Raw genomic sequence first — 20,908 nt, forward strand, 5'->3', positions numbered from 1 at the left:
TGTTGATGGGAGGCCGCTGGCAATAAGTCTTGCCACTGGTAGCATTCCAATCCTTCATTCCTTTGCCCACTGTGCCACTTCAGACTAGAGCCAGACATAATCCAATCAGCCTTAACCCTGTTACAATGGGAAAAGTTTGTCTGAGCTGCCAAGCCAGGTCCGCCCTGACCCGGAACACAATCAGAAATCTACAACTTTCAAACTACTTTGTTCTATGCAGACACATGAAGACGGAGGAGATGCACTGTCTAAGAGGTCCTCTCCAAACTGGAGAGCTGGTTGCAAAGATCCACCTCAGGGATGCTTTTCTATCAGTTGCAATTTCTTCATATCACACACGATCTACAGTTTCTAAATTCAAATCACTTCCTTTCGGTCTCCCCTCAGCCCCTGGTGTTTCACCAAGATCTCGAAACCAGTGATTGCAGCAAGTAAGACTGCGACTCTACTGGACAACAGGTTACTGATGGCGGTTTCAATGTTTGATGTTCACTCTGACTCTGTGGGTACGATCCCCTCTTATCGGCGCGGGATTTGTAATAAACCCAAAGTAATCACTCTTGGTTCTGCCCCATATGATTCAATTCCTAGGATTCATCACAGATTGCAAAGTCAGCACTTTCTCCCGGAAAATAAAATAACATTGATATAGACAGAGATATGAACATTTTTCAGACTCAACAAAGTTCATCCTTAGAAGGTTAGTACGGATAGTAGGGCTCTTATCGGATCCACACGAGCGATGTTCCCGGCTCCTCTTCATTATCGAACACTGCAGGGTCTATACGCCCTTCATCTTCACAAGGGCCTCCCTTAAGCATCATTATATTCCCTTTCGCTAGAGGCAAAGGAGGAGTTGCGGGCGGCTCTCCCAGATGGAAGCCTGGAATACAAAATACATTCTTGGCCAGGCTGCAGATATCAGGTTAGAGTCAGATGCCAGCGGAACCGGTTAGGGTGCACGATGCGAACATTTAGGAACAGGCGGGTAATGGTTGTTATGAAGCCCAAACGGCTGCTTTTTGTCCTCCTCTAAAGTCCCAGCTATTGGTTTCAGACCAAAAAGGTTTCAAACCTCCTTCCACGTCCACCCAGGTGGACACGTTTCTGTGTTCGGTGCCCCTTCAGGAAGAGCGTCTATGGCCTCTAAAGCCTTCAGCTCAGCAGTGCGATTAGATGACATTCTGAAAGCGGCAAAATGGTCAAGAGAGCTACCCTTAAGTTTTTTTACAAATCAATAGATCTTATATGTTTCAATGTCCTTGCAAAGCTTTCAACGTGTTATAATTGAGCTCCCGGTGATTGTATTAGAAAGGAAATGTCCCCACTGAAGTCACAGTTGGTTTGAATTCTATTAAAGACGCAGATTGAAGATTATCCGACCCGCCTCTGAGTTGCAGTGATCTTAAAATGTGATTTCCAGCTGCTGACAAATGGTTCTTTGTTACCTTAGCATCGTTTATCAACCAGTTCTTCTTAAAAAATGTAGTATCTGTGTTTTTAATGCAGATGTGTGTATTTGATTGCCAATTTTTTTTTCCCAATTCAATTTATTTTACTATGATTTGGAATTCCAAGGAATTCCACATAACATTACAATAAAACATTAATTCATAAAAAACAGTATTAAAAAGCACGAAAAATTACACCCTAAAAATCTTATCTATGGGAGATGAATATTAAATGAAAGCAGCAGCAGGTTTTCATAAAGTGCCGTTTAAAGTGCACATGCCATCTACAATGTACAGAAGCAAAGAAACCATAATCCTAATCCAGGCCTTATACCTGATTCAACCCTTTTGGCTTAGCCCAAGATTACTTAAATCATATACATTTAATGCTTATAATCCAACTAGCAGCCCGTCCCGACCTTGTCCGGGAGCAACAGGCTTCCTCGACCCCCGCCCGCCCCCACATTGTCCAGCAGCCCGGGCCCCCGCCAGGCCCGTCCCCCGCCACCCCCGACCGACGCCTGCCCTGACCCCGGCCTGCCCCGACATGGGTCCCCTTACCTCAGCCGCTGCTCCTCCCGCCTGTCCGCTGCTTGCACCACCGCTGGCTTGTTCGCTGCTCCTCACGTCACCGCTCCTACCCTGCGCCATGTCCGCCGCTCCCTTACCTCAGCCACCGCTCCTCCAGCCTGTCCGCTGCTCGCACCGCCGCTGGCCTGTCCGCTGCTCCTCACATCACCGCTCCTCCCCCGCGCCATGTCCGCCGCTCCTCGTCGCGCTCCTGGATGCCGCTCCTCCCGGCGCTCCTGACATGAGCACACACGTCGCGGCCGGCGCTACTTCGGAGAGACTACTTTTTTTTTTACTGTAAATTTAGTAAATAACGTTTTTTTTTTATTTATATAGCCTATAACCATCTACCCACCCTGACGATTCCAACGGTGTATCGGGTGTGTGGATTGGCGCTGTGGTTCCCGAGTTTACCCGCCTCAAAGGCTGAAAGTTCTTCCTTTATTATAGTAGTATAGATATACAGGCAGTAGTTAACAAAAGCAATTAAAATATTTCTTATGTCGAGGACAGAGTTAACAGCAGATGATTTGTGTAAGATGCTACTGAAAGTACAAATATATCAAGATAAAGTGCTAGTGCATCAACGCCCTAATCCAGGACAGAACTCAGGATGATTATCTAGCAACAATTTAGCCAAGTTAACTCGGAACAAAGAACTGAAAAGTTAAGTAGCAAACAGGATTATTAAAGCACACTACTAAACAATTGTTACTTATCGTATGTTGCAATGAATTAAAAATTCTTAAAGTGCTCGAAAAGTGCTTAGACAAGGGAAGTTATACAAGGTACTACATCAACCACTATTCCCCCTACTTATAGACTTACTAATATACATTTAAAAATTCTTTAAAAAAACAGAAAATCTTAAAACATATCTGTTCTGACGGGGGATGCAGAAGAAAGTTGCGTGCCTGATCTGCTGTTGAAATATTATAATGTAAAAAGCCATGCCTTAGAAATTTGCGTCGCATTGAACTAAGTGCTGGGCACACAATCAAAACATGATTAAAATCTTGGATACCTCCATTGCATAAATCACAAGTTCTTTCATTTTTGGGGATACCCTCCCAAGCTCCTGTTACTATCCTCAGCGGCAACAAATTCATTCTTAGGAGTAAAATCACTCTGCGTACACCATGTTTCAAGTTCCAAAGAACATACGGCTGAGGATTTGTAACAATTGAACTCTCCGCTAAGCAATCCAGTTTTCCATTCCCTCAGCATATTTCCAGATCCTTTCTCGTGTGATCACATATATGTTTATTTAATTAAGTGCTTTAATTCTATTTTGTTTAAACCTGCTGCCCCTATTAAGTCCAAACCAAAGGTACTTAAAGCTTTTAAGTAGTTTCTAAAAATTACACTTTTACACAATAAGTTATCAAAAATGTACTTGTGCAAAGCTAGCCTTAATAGATTTTCTTGACCATTTATCAAAGCGTTACACCACCTTAAAGACCCTGCCAATGACAAAACATATGTTGAGAGGAGGCCGAATTCGAGCCTAAGAGCCGCAATTAATGCGGTGTGACTCAGGTTACATATTTGGTGCCAGATTTTGCCTTCCACTGTGTCGAACTTAGCCCACTCACATTCGTCAATTGTTTCACTAGCATCATTCAAGGTCGGCTGAATCTTTATTTTGTACACTACAATAATATATGAGAAGTGTCTTTTCCAGCATTGCTAATACAATCGGTTAATTGCCGAAGCTTGTGAAATAGCTTTACTTTTGCAGTGATCTAAATGTCTGATAGCAGAGCATCTATTTGTAAAAAAAAATCCCAAATAAGGATAAAATGTCACTATTTCCATATTTTCATCTCCCAAAAACCACTTCAGATTTGGTCTAACCTTACAGCCTTTCTGACTAACAATCATCACCTTACTCTTAGAAGTGTTTATTTAAAAAAAAATTCATTAGTGTACCTGACCATCTCCGTCAGACGTCTTTGCAACCCGATTGGAGTTAAGTCCATGATGATAGCGTCGTCAGCATACAGCAAACAACTTAATTTTAGATCACCCACTTTTGAAGGGTCCCCTTTACTCTCCCCTACCAGGCTAGGGAGGTCATTTATATAGATTGAGAAGAGTAAAGGGGCCAAGAGGAACCCCTGCTTCAGCCCATTGTGGGTAGAGATTTTCTTTGATAGGCCTTGAGTCCCCCCAAAAGAACTTGAGTCCACGTAGAGGAGTGGAGAGCAATTATTACTCTTAACAAATTCCCTGGGATCCCCATCCTTATCAATTTCCTCCACAGCGTCCCCTGATCTACCCTATCGAACGCTGTGGAGAAGTCAATGAAAGCTGTATACAGCGGAAGCCTCCGCCCCGCAGGATATTTATCAATTAGGGTTTGCAGGACAGAGATGTTGTCTAGTGTGCCACTATTCTTCAGAAAACCAGACTGTTCAAGGGGAATCAATTACTACTGAATACCCACTCTTGCACGTGGACAAGGATGCTTTTTGCAAGCAGTTTTCCCGTTGCGTCCAAAAGGGGGATTTGCCTATAGCTTGCAGGGGAGTTTTTAGGGCCTTTTTTATATAGAGGTACGATTATACTGCCCTTCCAGGAATTAGGGATATCCCCGAATTTATAACAATGAACGAACAGGGGATGTAACACCTTTGCCCAGTCGCCGTGGTCTTTTTTTATTATCGCTACAGGGACATCATCCGGCCCCATTGCCCCGGAGTATCTCGCCCCCTTAATGTATCCCTCAAGTTCGCTCATTGTAGGTGCTTCCACCTCTTCTACGGATGATGCAATCCCATTAAACCCCTCAACCCCAACATCTGTAGGATTGGGGGCGTACAATAGGGATATATAAGTAGACCATTCAGATTCAGAGATCAACAGGGGCTGGGATTTTACTCTACTGTCACAGTATTTGGCAATCAATACCCAGTACTTTCTAGTATCCCCCGAGACTGCCACTTCCCGAAGGTTAACCCATTTTTCGTCTTCAGAGGCCCTGCGAACTGCAGCTATTTTTCGTTTCTGGACCTGTTTTAATCTGTATATCTCTTTTTGTCTTGATGACCATGGGTCTGTAAATTGGGATCTAATCAACCCATTTATCTTATTATTAAGAGTTTTAATTTCATTAGGAGGAGTTACTCTAGGGGCAGCACTCTCACCTTTCATCTTCCCAACTTTCTTACAGCAGTCATGACTCTTTCATACCTCACAATCGGGTTCTCCCAGATTAAACTGAACGCAATGTTCTTAAATACCCAATATAGATTCAGAAGGTTCTTATGTGATCAACAAGTGCGACCATTACTTCGAGAATATGTTACTAACTCTTTCCTCTGATTCCAAAATTCGGGTTTCTCAAAGTTTAAAGATATCTTGACAGCCAATATGTTGTGGTCACTCAAATTAGTAGGGAGAACCTTAAACCGGGAGCATGCCCCGAACAGTTGAACTGACACTGCCATGTAATCGAGAAGGGAATTTCCATGTGACCCATGAAAGGTGAGAGCTGCAGGTGAGTCCTCTCGGAATCTGCCATTTAGTACAGTAAGGTCAAGATTTCTCAAATTTTGCAACAATAAAAGGCCACGTTTATCAGATCTTAAATTGGAAGGGAATACTGCCTCTGGGATAAACCAAACCTCCTCCTGGTCCAGATTGGAAAAGGATGCGATTGAGCTATTATGAATTTTGGCATTAAAATCTCCTACCATCAGGATACAAACTCTTTCATCATTGCTGCTTAATTTTTGCACAAAAGTGCAAATGGAGTTGTTATTTGGTTGAAATTCACTTTGACAGCAACAATGTGGTGGCTTGGAGGGAAGATGGCGGCTGGCTGAAGACGCTCGTCGCGAGCTCCGTAAGAGACTCCAGGTAAAACCGAGCTGAACATGTTTCCCGATTGATTGATTGACTGATAACTTGGCCAAAAACACTAATGAGTCTAATGTATCTCTGAGCATTATATCGGAGTAAACATCGGAGTAAACAAACAATTGGACGGAGCCCATCACTATACCTTTCTGTTTCGTGCGGAGTAACTGTGGTAAGCAGACGCGGTTGCGTGGAGGCGGTGTGATCCCAAGCCCTGCATGGTGATTCACTCTGCTGCATATCGAAGGGCTGAGCCGTGTGTGTGGAGTCACAAAACTATATGACGGGGTGGGTCACAGCTCTAGTGCGGCAAAGCCCGGTCCCGGCAGTCGGCGGACCCGATCCTTCAGGCGGTTTGTGGGAGAGAGCTCGGGAAGCTGCCCAGAACGGTAGGAGGAAACTCCTCAGGATCAGGTTTCTCTTCCGGGGCATGAGCGGCGGCGGCAGAGAGCTCAACACCGCTGCGCTTGGAAGCGGTTGCACAGACAGCACAGACTGCATAGAGGAGACAGGGGCTAGAGCAGAGCATATAGTGGGAGTACCACGAGGCGATAACCAAGAACTTTCCTGTGTGGGGCATAAGGAAAATCGGTCACCCTTTATTTTTGAAACCTCCCGGAAAACCTCTTTCAAAGGATTGTACTTGGAGAGAAATGTGCAGGAGGACACAGTGAAAGTATAATAAAGGAAAAACGGTCAATAACCCCTTGCTGGATGAGTGAGAAGAGAGGTGAAAGTCCCTCTCCTAATGCGGTAGTAGAAAAAGTGGAAAAACAAGGCTACAGTCACAGTGAGCAACGGGGAAATACGGAGTCAGAAAAAGCTGAAGTAGCTGAACTAGAAAATCATGAAAATATAGATTTATTGTCACAAAATCCAGGAAAAACTCACAATAACCACATTACTCTTTCACTGGGAGAAAATAAAAGCGGTAAAAACAAAAAAGAAAAAAGCCCACCCCACTTTAATTATTTCACAAGATCTAGAACAAGGAAGGAACAAGGACCAGAGAGATCAGAAGAGGGAGTAATAAGATCAGCATATTGCCTCAGGGACCAAAACCTAAGCAAACAGAGCCTTTTACAGCCAATAAAAAGAAAGTGCATGACCCCTAGAAGCACAAAAAAATCAGTGAAAAATCCGCCACGTTCAGAGGAATTGACAGAGAGCATAAAAAGCAGAGGATCAAGAAAAAACAAAGACAAGAAAATAAAGATTACTCCATCATTAAGGTCATACTTTAAAATACAACAAGTGATACAAGTAAGAGGAGGAAATCACGATCTAGCAAATAATACGACCGACGCGACAGACATAAAAAGTACATCGGACACACCTCCCATACAATTTTTAAATCTAGCATCGGGCAATCAGAGCATTAGCCCTATCTATGAAAAAGAAGTGGAAGAATCTGCAGATATGGAGACATTAACAGGAGGGAATACGCAGTCATCATCCCCGCCAGACCTAACCACGAGTGCGATTTCCCCAATGAAACCATCTTCATTACTAAACCTGTCATCACAACCGGGTCACCTAACGCAAGCAAGCTCAAGTGCCACACCACAAATCGAAATCGAAAATGAGCAAGAGACCCAAGAGACCCAAGAGGATGAGCCTGAGCAGGAATATATAGACAAAAGTGAGACAGGAAATTTTCTAGAACTGTGCTTGGATAAAATGATGGAAAAATTAATGGGGGAAATGAGAGAAAAATTTGCAATCTCTGAATCAAACCAGAACAAAATACAAGAGGCTGTAGAAAGTTTAGACCAGAAATTGAATGATTTAGGGGTCAGAGTCACAGCGGTAGAGAACGAGTTGGGCTCCTTAAGCAAAAAAGTAGACACAAACCAAAGAGAGATAAGACAGTTAAAGGACAACGAGAAAGCAATCAAGGAGAAACTAGAATCTTTGGAAAATCAAGGAAGAAGGAACAATATTCGCGTGTTGAATGTCCCCGAAAACTCAGAGGGAGCAGATATTAAGGCCTATGTAATATCTCTACTAGAAGAATTTCTTCCCTGGACAAAAGACTGTGATTTAGCGGCAGACATCCAACGAGTCCATAGAGACCCATTCAGAAAGAATAAAGAGAAGAAAACCCCGAGGAAAATCTTGGTAAATTTCAGAACATATTCTCTGAAGGAAAAAATATTGAATGAGGGTCTAAAAATTGGGAACTTCAACAAAATCAACTGGTCATTTCGTATTCGATCTGATATCTGTAAAGCTACACAAGACAGGCAATGGGAGCTGGGGCAGTATATGCAGGAGCTGAAAAGTCTCGGAGCAAGCGTACAATTAAAATTCCCAGCCTCCCTTAGAATAATGTGACGAAATAAAATGCACAACCTAAAGGAACCAAAAGAGGTAGAAAACCTAATTTAGCTAATAAAAGATCAAATTGAAATTGACAAACTAAATAAGGAATAAGCAATAATGCAGGAGCTGAAGGAACAAAATTTGATGCACTAAAAACATGAATGAACTAAGAAAGTTCTCAGTGACAAAGAAACACTTATAATAGAACATATATTGGGAAGCAACTACACATTAAAATTAAAAGAATGAATTACCTGGAGAAACGGAGCACGAAACCGGGTGTGATAACACCTGAAAGAAGAAAAAGGGAGGCTTCCCCAGGGAGGGAACCCAAAGTAACTCACAAGTGCAAAATGCAACTTTGTAAATACACATGGGTGGGGAGCAAAGTAGGGAAAAACAAAAAAAAATCCTCAAAACTGGAATATAAAAAGATCGGCAAGGGAGTTAAGGGCTGCCTCAAAAGAAATAATAATTTAAGATCGTAAAAGAGAGATCAATAAAAATTCTAACTTGGAAGTTACTGGGCTTAGAACTCCTTCAAGAAGAAGAAGAATTATGGAATATTTGAAAGAAATAGAAAGTGAAATCATTATCCTTCAAGAAACTCATTTAACAAATGCAGAGTGGACTCAACTGGAAAAAAATCTGAACTGGTTTGGATCAAGCATACATACAACACAAGAGTGTAATATAAAGGGGGTGGCAATTATCATAAAGAAATCTCTCAATGCTAAAATAGAAGTTGATAAAGTGGATAGTAAAGGTAGATGGGCAATTGCCAAAGTCAGAATTGAAGATTGCATTCTCTCAATTGTGGGATATTATGGCCCTAATAGGGACGATCCTGAGCCCCTTAAAAAACTATATTCTGAACTTTTAACATACCCAACCCCAATTATTATGGGAGGAGATTTCAATCTCATCGAAGATCCTAAAATAGATAGAATCCCACCAACAAAACAATGGAATCTACCGAAGATGAGGGAATGGTTAGGGATCTACAAAAAAGACTTAATGTTGGAAGACATGTGGAAACTAAAAGGCATAAAAAACTTCCCATATACCTTCCATAACAAAAAATTGGGACATAAATCCAATATAGACTTTTTTCTATTAAACAAAAATTTGCGAGATAAGGTTAAAAGCATTGAGCACCTGCCGGCACATCTTTCGGACCACTCTGCAGTTCAGTTAAATTTAACACTTCCCCAAACTCATTTGGCTAATAGGTGGACAGTTGATCGCACAATTCTTAGAGATGAGCGATGTGTGGAGGAACTCATAACAACCTCCCGACAATATTTTCAAGAAAACGCAGCTGGTACATCAAAAAGAGTGACGTGGGATGCTTACAAAGCGGTAATAAGAGGCAAACTGCTCAGCTTGGGTGCTTATAAACATAAAACAAAAAAACAGGATAATAAGAAGCTGGAAACAGAAATTAGAGAAGTCGAATTACATCTAGAAGGCGATATACCTCAAGAAAAGAAGGAAAAACTGGAAGAAAAGCTTCGTAACTCAAAAGAGAACCTGACAAATTATCTAGAGAATATAGTTAAAGAAAAATGGGAGAACAGTAAACTAGCAAATCATGATTATGGAGAAGGTTGTGGAAAACTGCTAGCCTGGAAAATGAGAACAGACCAGACTAGAAATAATATACTAAACATTTACAACCAAGATCAATCAACCATCTTCTCAGATGATGTCTTAATAAGGAAAGAATTCTCCAATTTTTTTACTTCAATATATAAAGAAGATACAAATCCAACAGATGAAGAAATTAAGAATTATCTCGAAAAGATCCAACTCCCGAGTCTGACAGAGGAAGAAGTGAAATTTGTGAACTCTGAAATAACACTGGAGGAAGTAAGGAGTGCCATAAGTCATCTAAAGAGAGGAAAAGCTGCAGGGCCAGATGCGTTACCCAATGAATTTTATATTGCACTAAAATAAATACTAATTGAACATCTAACAGAAATAATGAATAAGATTTACCTGGAACATGAAATGATACCAGATTCATGGAACAATGCGACGATAAGCATATTACTAAAACCAGGCAAAAATCCAAAGAACTGCGCATCATACAGGCCAATATCGCTCCTTAATTGCGATTATAAGCTGTTTATGAAGATAATAGCAAAAAGGTTATCAAAGGTTATGGCCAAATTAATTGATCCGGACCAAAAGGGTTTTATAAAGGGCAGACAGATCCAGGAAATCACACATGAATTAGTAGCAACAATCAACATAGCTGTTTACGAAAAGTTACCTCTTACGATTATCACATATGACGCTGCCAAAGCTTTCGACCGTGTCAACTGGGCTTTTCTAAACAAAATCATTGAAAAAAGTAAACTAGGGATTAACTTTATCCACATGGTAAATGAAATATATACGAATCCAAGAGCGAGGGTAGCAGTTAACAGCGCCTAGCGGTGGAGATTCGCCCTCGATTCTGACAACTACAAGACTTATCAAGTGCCATGAATATGATTATGTGAACATGTGATTATTCTCCACGCAGCAAGTCGCACTATCTAATGAAGACATATTTCTATGACTGTCCACGTTATAAGAAAATGCAACGTGGGGCTCAACAATACTAAGTTACAAGGGGACTCGAATCCGAGGAACACTCCATCGTGATCACTATACGTAATAGGATTCATATTTTCAACACCATAAATTTACATCCTTGGCTAAATAAGATCTTCCCGACCATCACACCTGACAAGAAATATAATTGCCTTGAAAAAGCCTCTGAGTAGGCGAAACACGTGTCGGCGGTGCAAAGCTGGAAAACTCTTAATGTGTTTTGAAAATAAAGATTTTGAACTACTACGACTGTTTTGGATCCATATTTTGAAGCCCTCTAACTACAAATGAACTTTTTGTTGATGTTGGTGTAAAAACCTTGAAAATTAATACTTCATGGGAAATCTCTAGATAATCAATTTCTTAGAGAGTGCTTGAGCAACTTGGTTCTCCTTGTTTCTTGATACTAGCATTTAGTTGCTTTGTTTAACACCCTTGGTGGTGGGTGTTTTATCAGGTTCTCAGTGCACCTCTTCATATATTTCACGTATAATTTGTTCATTGGGGATAGACATCAACGGAGGGTGCGGACGTTTTCTCTTCTTGAGAAACACTACCACCAATATTGTTGCTTAAAGGGTAGCAGTTAACGGTAATCTTACGGATAATATCAAGATTCAGAGAGGTACACGACAAGGTTGTCCTTTATCTCCATTACTTTTCAATTTATATATTGAACCCCTGGCATGCTCTATCAGAAATCAAACAAACATAACACCTTTTAGATACCTAATTTGGATAAGGAAAGTAGCGCTTTACACAGATGACCTAATGGTGTTCACGGACAATTATAACTTCTCTAAACTAGCGATTGAAGATGAAATGAACAAATTCGGCAAAGTTTCAGGGTATTTGACAAATGTTGATAAAACAGAGGTAATGAACTGGAACTCGCACTTAAATTCATCTCTTTTAAAGGATAAAATGAAATACTTAGGAATCATTATAACACAAGATCTTGGAAAACTAGCGGAAATAAATGTAAACATAGTCGCGAATGAAATGAAAAAACTTCTTAAAATCTGGTCAGGCCTGCCGCTAAGTTTCTTAGGCAAATCCAATATAATTAAAATGTCAATAACTCTTAAATTCACTTATCTTTTTAATAACATTCCGTTAGAATTCAAAAAGGAAGCCCTGAAAAAAATACAAGGAGAAATAGCTAGCTTTATTTGGTCATCAAAGAGTACAAGAATCTCATGGAATAAACTTAGGAGAAAGAAGGAACAAGGAGGTATAGCAAGCCCTGATATATATGAATACTACAGATCTTTCCAATTTAAAAACTTCAGAGCTTTGCTAAAGGTGCATCAAGCATATCCAATCTACTTGCAACACTTAACAAACGGTGAAGATCACTTCCTCTTCAAATTTGGTCACCCAAAATTTTTCTAAAAAGTTAAATTAAAGGTTCTGAATAATGCCGTTAAGATTTGGAATCAAATTAGATCTGCCACCAAGATTCCATATTACAGCAGTATGGCTCCAATATGGGACTCCCCAGGGACACCAGACTGCTTAAAGGACTCTTTATCAAACCCACTTAGACAAGCTGGAATCGAAAAATGGGGACAACTTCTGTCTGGAAACTCTTTAATTTGGTCACCCAAAATTTTTCCAAAAAGTTAAATTAAAGGTTCTGAATAATGCCGTTAAGATTTGGAATCAAATTAGATCTGCCACCAAGATTCCATATTACAGCAGTATGGCTCCAATATGGGACTCCCCAGGGACACCAGACTGCTTAAAGGACTCTTTATCAAACCCACTTAGACAAGCTGGAATCGAAAAATGGGGACAACTTCTGTCTGGAAACTCTTTAATATCATGGGATCATTTGCAAGTAATTACAGATTGGAAAATCTCGAAATTTAAATACTATCAATTGAGCAGCTGGGTAAATACTATTCCGAAGGAAGCATCAGATCCGGAAAACCTGGAATCAGAAATGATGAATGAAATGACATTAAAAAAAGAAGTATCAAAATGGTATTGGGCACTAATTGAATCGGAAGAAGAAGATCTTACGATCTCTAAAAAAATATGGAGGAAAGACCTACAGAACGAAGATCTGGATCTATGCCAAATTTGGAAAAAATCAGTAGAGAAATGTTGGCTATGTGTAAAGGCCGCAGCACTAAAAAGGAATCACCTTTTCTCTATACATAGAGCGTACTGGACACCCAAGAAATTATCAAAATTTAAAGGATCTGCAGTAAAATCGTGCAGTAAATGTGGTGAGGAAAAAGTGGATGATATTCACATGTTTGGAGGCTGCTCATCGCTTACGCAATACTGGCAAGAAATCGGTAAAACACTAACTGCAATACTGGCAACACCGATAACTGTGAGTATTATCTTAATTATTTTTGGGATACACTTTTCTACTCAACCAAATCAGATAAAGTTAGATAAACATCAAGAAAACTTACTGTTTGTTATGATCCTATTAGCACGTAGAGAGATATGTATTAATTGGATAAAACCAGTGCCACCAACACATGAGAATTGGTTAAATGCTGCAATAAGAATTAGTAGTTTGGATAGAAAAGGGAAACAACTTAAAAATATGAAATATTGTGAGATCCTGGAAAATTATATCTCCTCCAGATAATAACCTATAATCTCTCCTTTTTAGAGGTCTCTTTGACTCTTTTCCTTTTTTTCTTTTTCTTTTTTCTTTTTGATTCCAATGATTAAGCGGAACAATAATTCCTGGCATGACTTGAAGTCTGTCAAACATCCTAAGGGTCAGAGATCTCCTGATACAAAGGAATTATTGAGCAAGATAAAGGTGTGTGGAAGAAAACTGATTGGACCGAGAATGAGACATCCCCCTTGTACTCCCCGATAGAAGATCAGGGGCAGTCTTGAGATACAACCGCTCGGATACTGTTGGACTCCCAAACACCTTTCTTTCTGCATAACCCGCAATATGAGGATAAAGGACAAAAAAAAAAAAAAAAAAAAAAAAAGTGCAAATGGAGTCGACCAGTGGGGTGGACGCCTTCCCTGGAGGAATATATACATTTACCACATACAGAAACGTTGCTGTTCTTAGGTTGCCTTGTTCTAATTTTAACTTTGCACAGATACAGGAATTTGATGGATGAATGAATATCTCAGGGTCCCATACTAACTCGCAGCTTAACAGAATGGCTAATCCTCCACTTGCATGCCCCTTTATAGTTTTTTTTGCTGCACTACAAAACACGTAGTAGTTATCTAACTGGAACTCTTCAGTTGCCCACGTCTCTTGGAGGCAGATTATCTTGGGGTCTAGGTCTGCTAGGGAAGTAAGCCTAATATTTCCTTTTCCTAGCCCCGCCAAATTCTAGGACACGATTGTTCCTAGTAGGCTACCGCCGCTCTATGGGGATGGTGGTAGAAGATTTAGCCCCATTCAAAGTACCTGCGATCCAGCTCCATTTTGACACCTCATCTCCACTATCAATGCCAAGGACCTCATGACCCTCGGGTGCTACTACCTTTATTTTTCTAATACCTAATCCCCTCCCAACTGTAATTTCCAAACCCTCAAATTTAGTTTTCATATTCACACCCTCATGGTCATTAACGTCTATCTCTTGCTTAGAATAAGAAGTTTCGAGACGCTTCAACGAAGCACCCTGGGTAGTGGGGCAAACAATAACATCTATTCCTCTTTTCCTAAAGCCATCCAAATTTGCTAACACGAGGGAAGACACCACCCCTGAAGTAAAAATTGCTTTGGTGACCTGAGGTCTGTGCCTCCAAACTAAGAGGACCAGTTCTATATCTATAGAAGAAATTAACTTTCTATCATTTATTTCCGATAGAATTCCAAGGAGGGCCCTTCTATTCAAAGTCATATTTGATTGCACATTCTGTGGTGTGTTAGTTAGCTTGTGTGTGGTGCTTTTTAACTGCAGGAGGGTGTACTGATCTTAGTTACTCACATGTATTAAATCCCTGCAGTTCGTATTGAATTCCTTTTTGTGCATTTATTATTAAAGGGGAATATTTAAGCACCAGAGCATCCAATTAATGCAAGGGGTGTGCATTTTGATTTAAGAGTCTATATTCTGCAACACATTTTACATCTGATTTTTGGGGTCACCGATTTCAGGGATGCGTATTCAATTTATAGGGTGTGTATTTCATTTCAGGGCTGTTCATTTACCCCTATTAGTGATTTTCCAATTTTTGGGGCATGCATTGTATTCCAGCTGTTTTCATTGAATTCAAAGGGCGAGTTTTTAGTTCCAGTGGTGTATATTTACACTTTCCTTGTAAACTTGCTATGCTAGCCATACAATAGTGCTTCAATATAACATTTACAAAAGCTGCCCTATAAGTGACCCTCACCGAGCATTTTCACCCTCCTGAGGCGGAAGCCGGGAGGTTTCTTTGCACTAACTTTACTTAAGCTTCTTTTAGCGTAATTACTGTACTCTGCTTGACTGAATAAGCGGCGTATTTTATATTCGTATTGTGACACTTTTAGATTGATTTCGAAGCTTTTCACTCTCGAAACTTCCATCCTCCCTCCTCTACTACTCGGGCCACTCTCAGCTGAGCATAGACGCTGAGAGATCGGTCCCGAGTAGACGAAGTTCTACGCAACGGCCATATTAGGGGTGGTACCTAAAAGAAAAACAGGTCTATCAAGCACTCTCAAAATTATGTAGTATTCCAAGTGATTATTATTGTCATTGTCATTATTGTCATTCACAAGTTCTGAAATTAAAATTCATTTGCAGGAAGTAGACTTTCAAAATACGGATCCAGACCAGATGTTAGACTTCAAATTCTTTATTTCATATATATTAAAGGTATTTCCAGCTTGCACTGCCGACACGTGTTTCTTCTCATGGAGACTGGGGTAGTGGACTTAATCCGTTCAAACGTCAGCTGTCAGCAGTGGAGGTTTTTCCCAGTTATGATGCTCTAAAAGGAGTGACTTATCATGCTCTCCCTACTAATTAAGAAATAACGATCCCACCTCCACGCAGCAAGACGTTTGAACGGATTAAGTCCACTACCCCAGCCATTTAACGCTAACTTGGACGTAGTTTTATGCTCTACACTAATAGGATCAAGTGACTATGATTGTAAGGATCGCGTCCCCTTGAAATTTCTTACTCGGACTCATATTGCTTGTGTAACTTTTGAGTTATTTTACATCCATACTGGGAAACAAGACTCGTGTTTTATCAACACCACTGCGTAATGCCCTTTGCCTTGAAAAAGTCTCCATGAGACGAAACACGTGTCGGCAGTGCAAGCTGGAAATACCTTTAATATATATGAAATAAAGAATTTGAAGTCTAACATCTGGTCTGGATCCGTATTTTGAAAGTCTCCTTCCTGCAAATGAACTTTAATTTCAGAACTTGTGAATGACAATAATAATCACTTGGAATACTACATAATTTTGAGAGTGCTTGATAGACCTGTTTTTCTTTTAGGTTCTTAGTATTAGCAATCCTTGCTAGTTTGACACCCCTGGTGGTGGGTGTATAACAGGATAACAGTGCACCTCATACTAAATACAATTGACATTACACGTATACGTGCCTTGAGAACTGTATCACCCGTATGTGCGGTCGTTTTCTCTGTCAGAGAAACACTACCACCACATATCCTCATAGCATATTGGGGGTGGTAAGCGCTCTGACGCGCTCTAGTTTTCTATAAAAGGGGACGGCCTCTCTACGCGTAGCGGACGCTCTTTGCGAACGCGCCGGACTCACACCGGAGTCATGCCAGAGTCCTGCCCATCTGCGCCCGTCAGCGCTAAGGAAGTGCCAAGGGCCATGAGTAATGCTTCACTTATTAGAGGCCCCGGCCTGTCTAGAGCCTATCTTCTATCCCTGAATAATTCCTCCCCACACTGTCAGGACACCCTCAAACCTGACACATGGTATGGCCCAACCCACTGCCAACACTGTAAGACAACCTTTTGGCCAGAGCTAGCATCTAATAGGAAGCCACGACCCATTACTTTACGAGGGGGGCTTATCAACGCCAGATCAATGTGCAAGAATGCCCAACATATCCACGATCTGATTTCGGAAAGGGACTTAGACTGGCTCTTTATTACAGAAACCTGGCTAAAGGCCTGGTGTAATCCAGATATAGCAGTGGCCCTCCCACAAGGGTTCCAAATCCAACGTTTAGATAGACAGGAGCAACGGGGAGGGGGCTTGGCTATTATCCACCGTGACACCATAACATGCACCACCTATGAACTGCCAGACATCAAGGGGGCAGAGGCCATGGCCTTCTGCTTAAATATCCATGACTCCTTGACGTTCTCTGGCGCCCTAGTATATCGCCCCCCGGGACAACCTTAAGATTTCCTGGAGAGCATTGGGGATGTACTGAGCGATCTTACGCTCAGATTTGCCCATTTTACACTAGTAGGGGATCTCAATTTCCATTTAGATTCCCCTAAAGACCCTGGAGTAATTTGCTTCATGGAAATAATCAATGTCCTTGGTTTAACTTTGCTGACTCAAGAACCCACACATAGAGCAGGCCACATATTGGATTGTATTTGTTCAAATTCCAATATTCTGACTATTAAATCCCCTTTGGTCCAAACTTGGTCAGACCACAAATTCCTGCCTTTCGACCTGACTTCAAATTATAATGCTCATGGAAAAACCAATAAAAAAACTGTGGCAAGCAACAAACCCGATTGGAAAAAAGTACTTGCCCAACCAGATCTTCTGAAGAAGGTGATCGAGAATAAACCCACATTATCTGGCAATACCACGACAGATAACCAATATTTTTGTGAATGGATCACAGCTTTAAGTAAGCAGTCTGACCCGAGGAATGTGAAAATTCCAGGTGGCATCAAAAAGAAAAGGAGCGCCCCTTGGTTCTCCCCTACCCTGAAATCTGAGTTAAATAGAGTAAGATCACTAGAACGCAGATGGCGCAGAAATTACGAGGAAGACGCCTGCAGGACCTATAAAGCAGCATCTAGGCAGTATCATGCATCAATTAAATCAGCAAAAAAAGCTCACTGCCTAGAGGAAACGGACAACAAGAAATATTTAGGATTGTAAATAGCTTTACAAACCCCAGAGCACTTGCACAGGAAATCCCCCCCTCTCTACCCCTCTGCAACTCCATTGCTGATTACTTTGAAAACAAAATTCAAGATATTGTTAAGGATTTCCCTCCACCAATCCTGACCTCCCTTGACAAGGAAAGGACGGAATCAAATAGAGAGAATGACCCTAACACTCCCCATTTCAACGTTTTTTTTACCCATTTCTTTAGAGGAGTCTCATCAGGCTATTCTGTCTAGCAAATCAGGGTCACCTTTCAACCCTTGTCCTCCCATGTTTTTAAGAGCTCTGGTCAACGAGGCAAATCCTATTTTTAATAGCATTATTAACTCATCACTTGCGACTGCAGAGATCCCACGCGGCTTGAAACTAGCCGCTGTCAAACCCCTCCAGAAAAAACCTCTACCCGACCCTATGACTCTCTCCAACCTACGTCCTATTTCACTGCTGCCAGTGTTGTTCAAACTGACCAAATCTTTTGCAAATAGACAACTCACAACATTCTTGGAAGATAATAACATCCTGCATACTAATCAATCAGGTTTTAGGTCCAAGCACTCGACCGAATCTGCCCTCCTATTCTCTGCTGAGTCCCTGCGTACCGCTATGGACCAAGGGAAGAAGGCCGTCATGATATTACTCGATCTGTCGGTGGCCTTCGACACGGTCTCACATACTATCTTGATCGACCTCTTACTCAGCTCAGGGATAGTAGGAGTAGTGCTGGACTGGTTTAAAAACTTCCTTAGCCAAAGACGGCAAGTCACGGTGTTGGGCGAATTCAACTCTGAAGAAAAATCCATCAGCACAGGGGTACCTCAGGGCTCTAGCTTGAGCCCTGTTCTTTTCAATCTTTATATGGTACCCCTGATCGAGCTCATTTCTTCTTATCAGATCAGTACCATATCCTACGCTGACGATACGCAGCTGATTCTGGTACTCGACAGAGAGCTGCCTGGAGCTGAAGAAAACCTTAAAAAATGCCTGACCGCCACATTTGAATGGATGAAGACCAAACATCTCAAATGTAACTCTGGGAAAACAGAAATTTTACCTTTTTGGCCCTCAAAATCTGTTCTCCCCTAAACAGTGGTGGCCTAAAGATGCTGATGCTCCCCCAAATACCATCTCTTCTGCCCGCAACTTGGGTGTCAAGTTTGATGACTCATTGTCATTCAAGCAACAAGCAACTGGGGTGGCCAGCACATGCTTCTATATCATCAGAATGCTCAGGAAATTCTTCGACCTCCTCCCACTGCCAACAAGGAAAACGGTAGCGGTGGCACTTATAAAATCAAGACTGGACTACTGCAACAGCCTGTATGCGGGAGCCAATAAGACCGTGTTCTACAGGCTGCAGATGGTCCAGCATGCCACTACTCGCCTGGTCCTTGGTTGGCCTAGGAAATCATCCGCCTCAGCTGCGTTACACGCCTTCCACTGGCTTCCCATCCATAAACGCATCTTATTTAAAAACTTGATCATTACCTTTAGAGCTTATCACTCACACGGACCCAGGTATCTCGCAAAGTATTTTAAACGCCACCTCCCAATTCGGAGCCTGAGATCCTCCAATCAGAATCTTCTAGTTGTTCCAAAATTCAGACTTGCCACCAAAGGTGGAAAATCCCTTGCTGTTCTAGGCTCTAGAGCATGGAATAAATTGCCTCTTTCGCTCCGGCATATCTCATCAGAATCCCTTTTTAGGAAAGCCCTGAAGACCTGGGTATTCACGCTTACCGATGCTGCCTGTAGAGCCTTAGTATAAAGGATATTAGATTAGATTAGATTAGATTTAGATTTATAGAGCGCATGGCTGTCCTGGAGCGTCCCAGCGCTGAAAATGACCTGAACCCAGTGAACTCAAGAGGGGACGGATTTAGGGAGTGGTAGGGAAGAGAAAGGTTTTGAGAGCTTTTCTGAATTTAAGTTGAACGGGTTCCATCCGGAGATCTCTAGGAAGGGCGTTCCATTTGTTTGATGCGTTCAGCGAGAACCGGCGGCCTCCAGTGCGTGCCTTCCTCACTCTTGGTATGATGGCCAGATTTTCCCTGTCTGAGCGGAGGGCCCTGGCCGACTTGTAGGGGCGGATCAGTCCTCTCAAGGCCGGAGGGCCTTTGCCCTGCAACGTTTTATGGGCAATACAGAGTGACTTAAAAGTAATCCGCTCTTGGATGGGGAGCCAGTGGAGGGCCTTTAACAATGGTTTGGCTGATGCCCGCCTGGGCGCCCCCATAAGCAACCTGGCTGCAGCGTTCTGGGCTCGCTGGAGAGTATTGATAGTGGCGAGAGGAGCGGCCAGGAAGAGGGCATTGCCATAATCCAGTTTGGACAGAATCAGGCCCTGGATTAGCAGCTTTCTAGATTGAAAAGGAAGGAGGGGGAGAACCTTCCGGGCTGCTCGTAACAGACCGAAGCAACCTCCTGCAACCTTCTGCGCGTGGGTCTTAAAGGTTAGTTGGGGTTCAAACCAGATCCCCAGGCTTTTAATTTGCTCCTTGGGGGGAGGAAGGCCCCCCATGCAGGGAGGCCACAACTCAGGGGGCAGGGAGGTGATTTGATTGCCCAGAAACATGATCTCGGTCTTAGTTCCATTCAATTTAAGTTTTGAGCTAGACATCCAGGAGGAAATGGCCGTAAGGCATTTCGGGAGGTCATCCGGGCGGCCCCCTTGTTGTGACAGCGAGACGACAAGCTGAGTGTCGTCTGCGTAGCTGATAGATTTGATCCCAAATGGGGCTACTACCTTCTCTAACGGGGCCATATAGACATTAAACAGTGTGGGGCTGAGGGAGGAGCCCTGCGGCACCCCACACTGGAGGGGGGTGGAATTGGACATAGAGTCATTTTCCCATATCCTGAAGGATCGATTGTCCAGGAAGGACTGCAGCCATCTAAGGGCTGACCCTGTAATGCCCAGCTTGGCAAGGCATTGAGCCAGAACTATATGGTCTACGGTATCGAATGCAGCGCTTAGATCCAGGAGGATCAGGGCTACTGATCCCCCTGAATCCAAGATGCATCTTA

At 42.1% G+C, this 20,908-nt stretch overlaps 1 protein-coding gene across 1 annotated transcript in view; it reads right to left on the minus strand.

Moving 5' to 3' along the window:
- The window catches only part of LOC147736736 (alpha-tectorin-like), a 233,513-nt gene that overhangs the window by 49,672 nt on the left and 162,933 nt on the right, over window positions 1-20,908 (minus strand). The window lies entirely within an intron of this gene.

Source organism: Lissotriton vulgaris, chromosome 1_2 (genome assembly GCF_964263255.1).
Source record: "Lissotriton vulgaris chromosome 1_2, aLisVul1.2, whole genome shotgun sequence".
NCBI classification, from domain to species: domain Eukaryota; kingdom Metazoa; phylum Chordata; class Amphibia; order Caudata; family Salamandridae; genus Lissotriton; species Lissotriton vulgaris.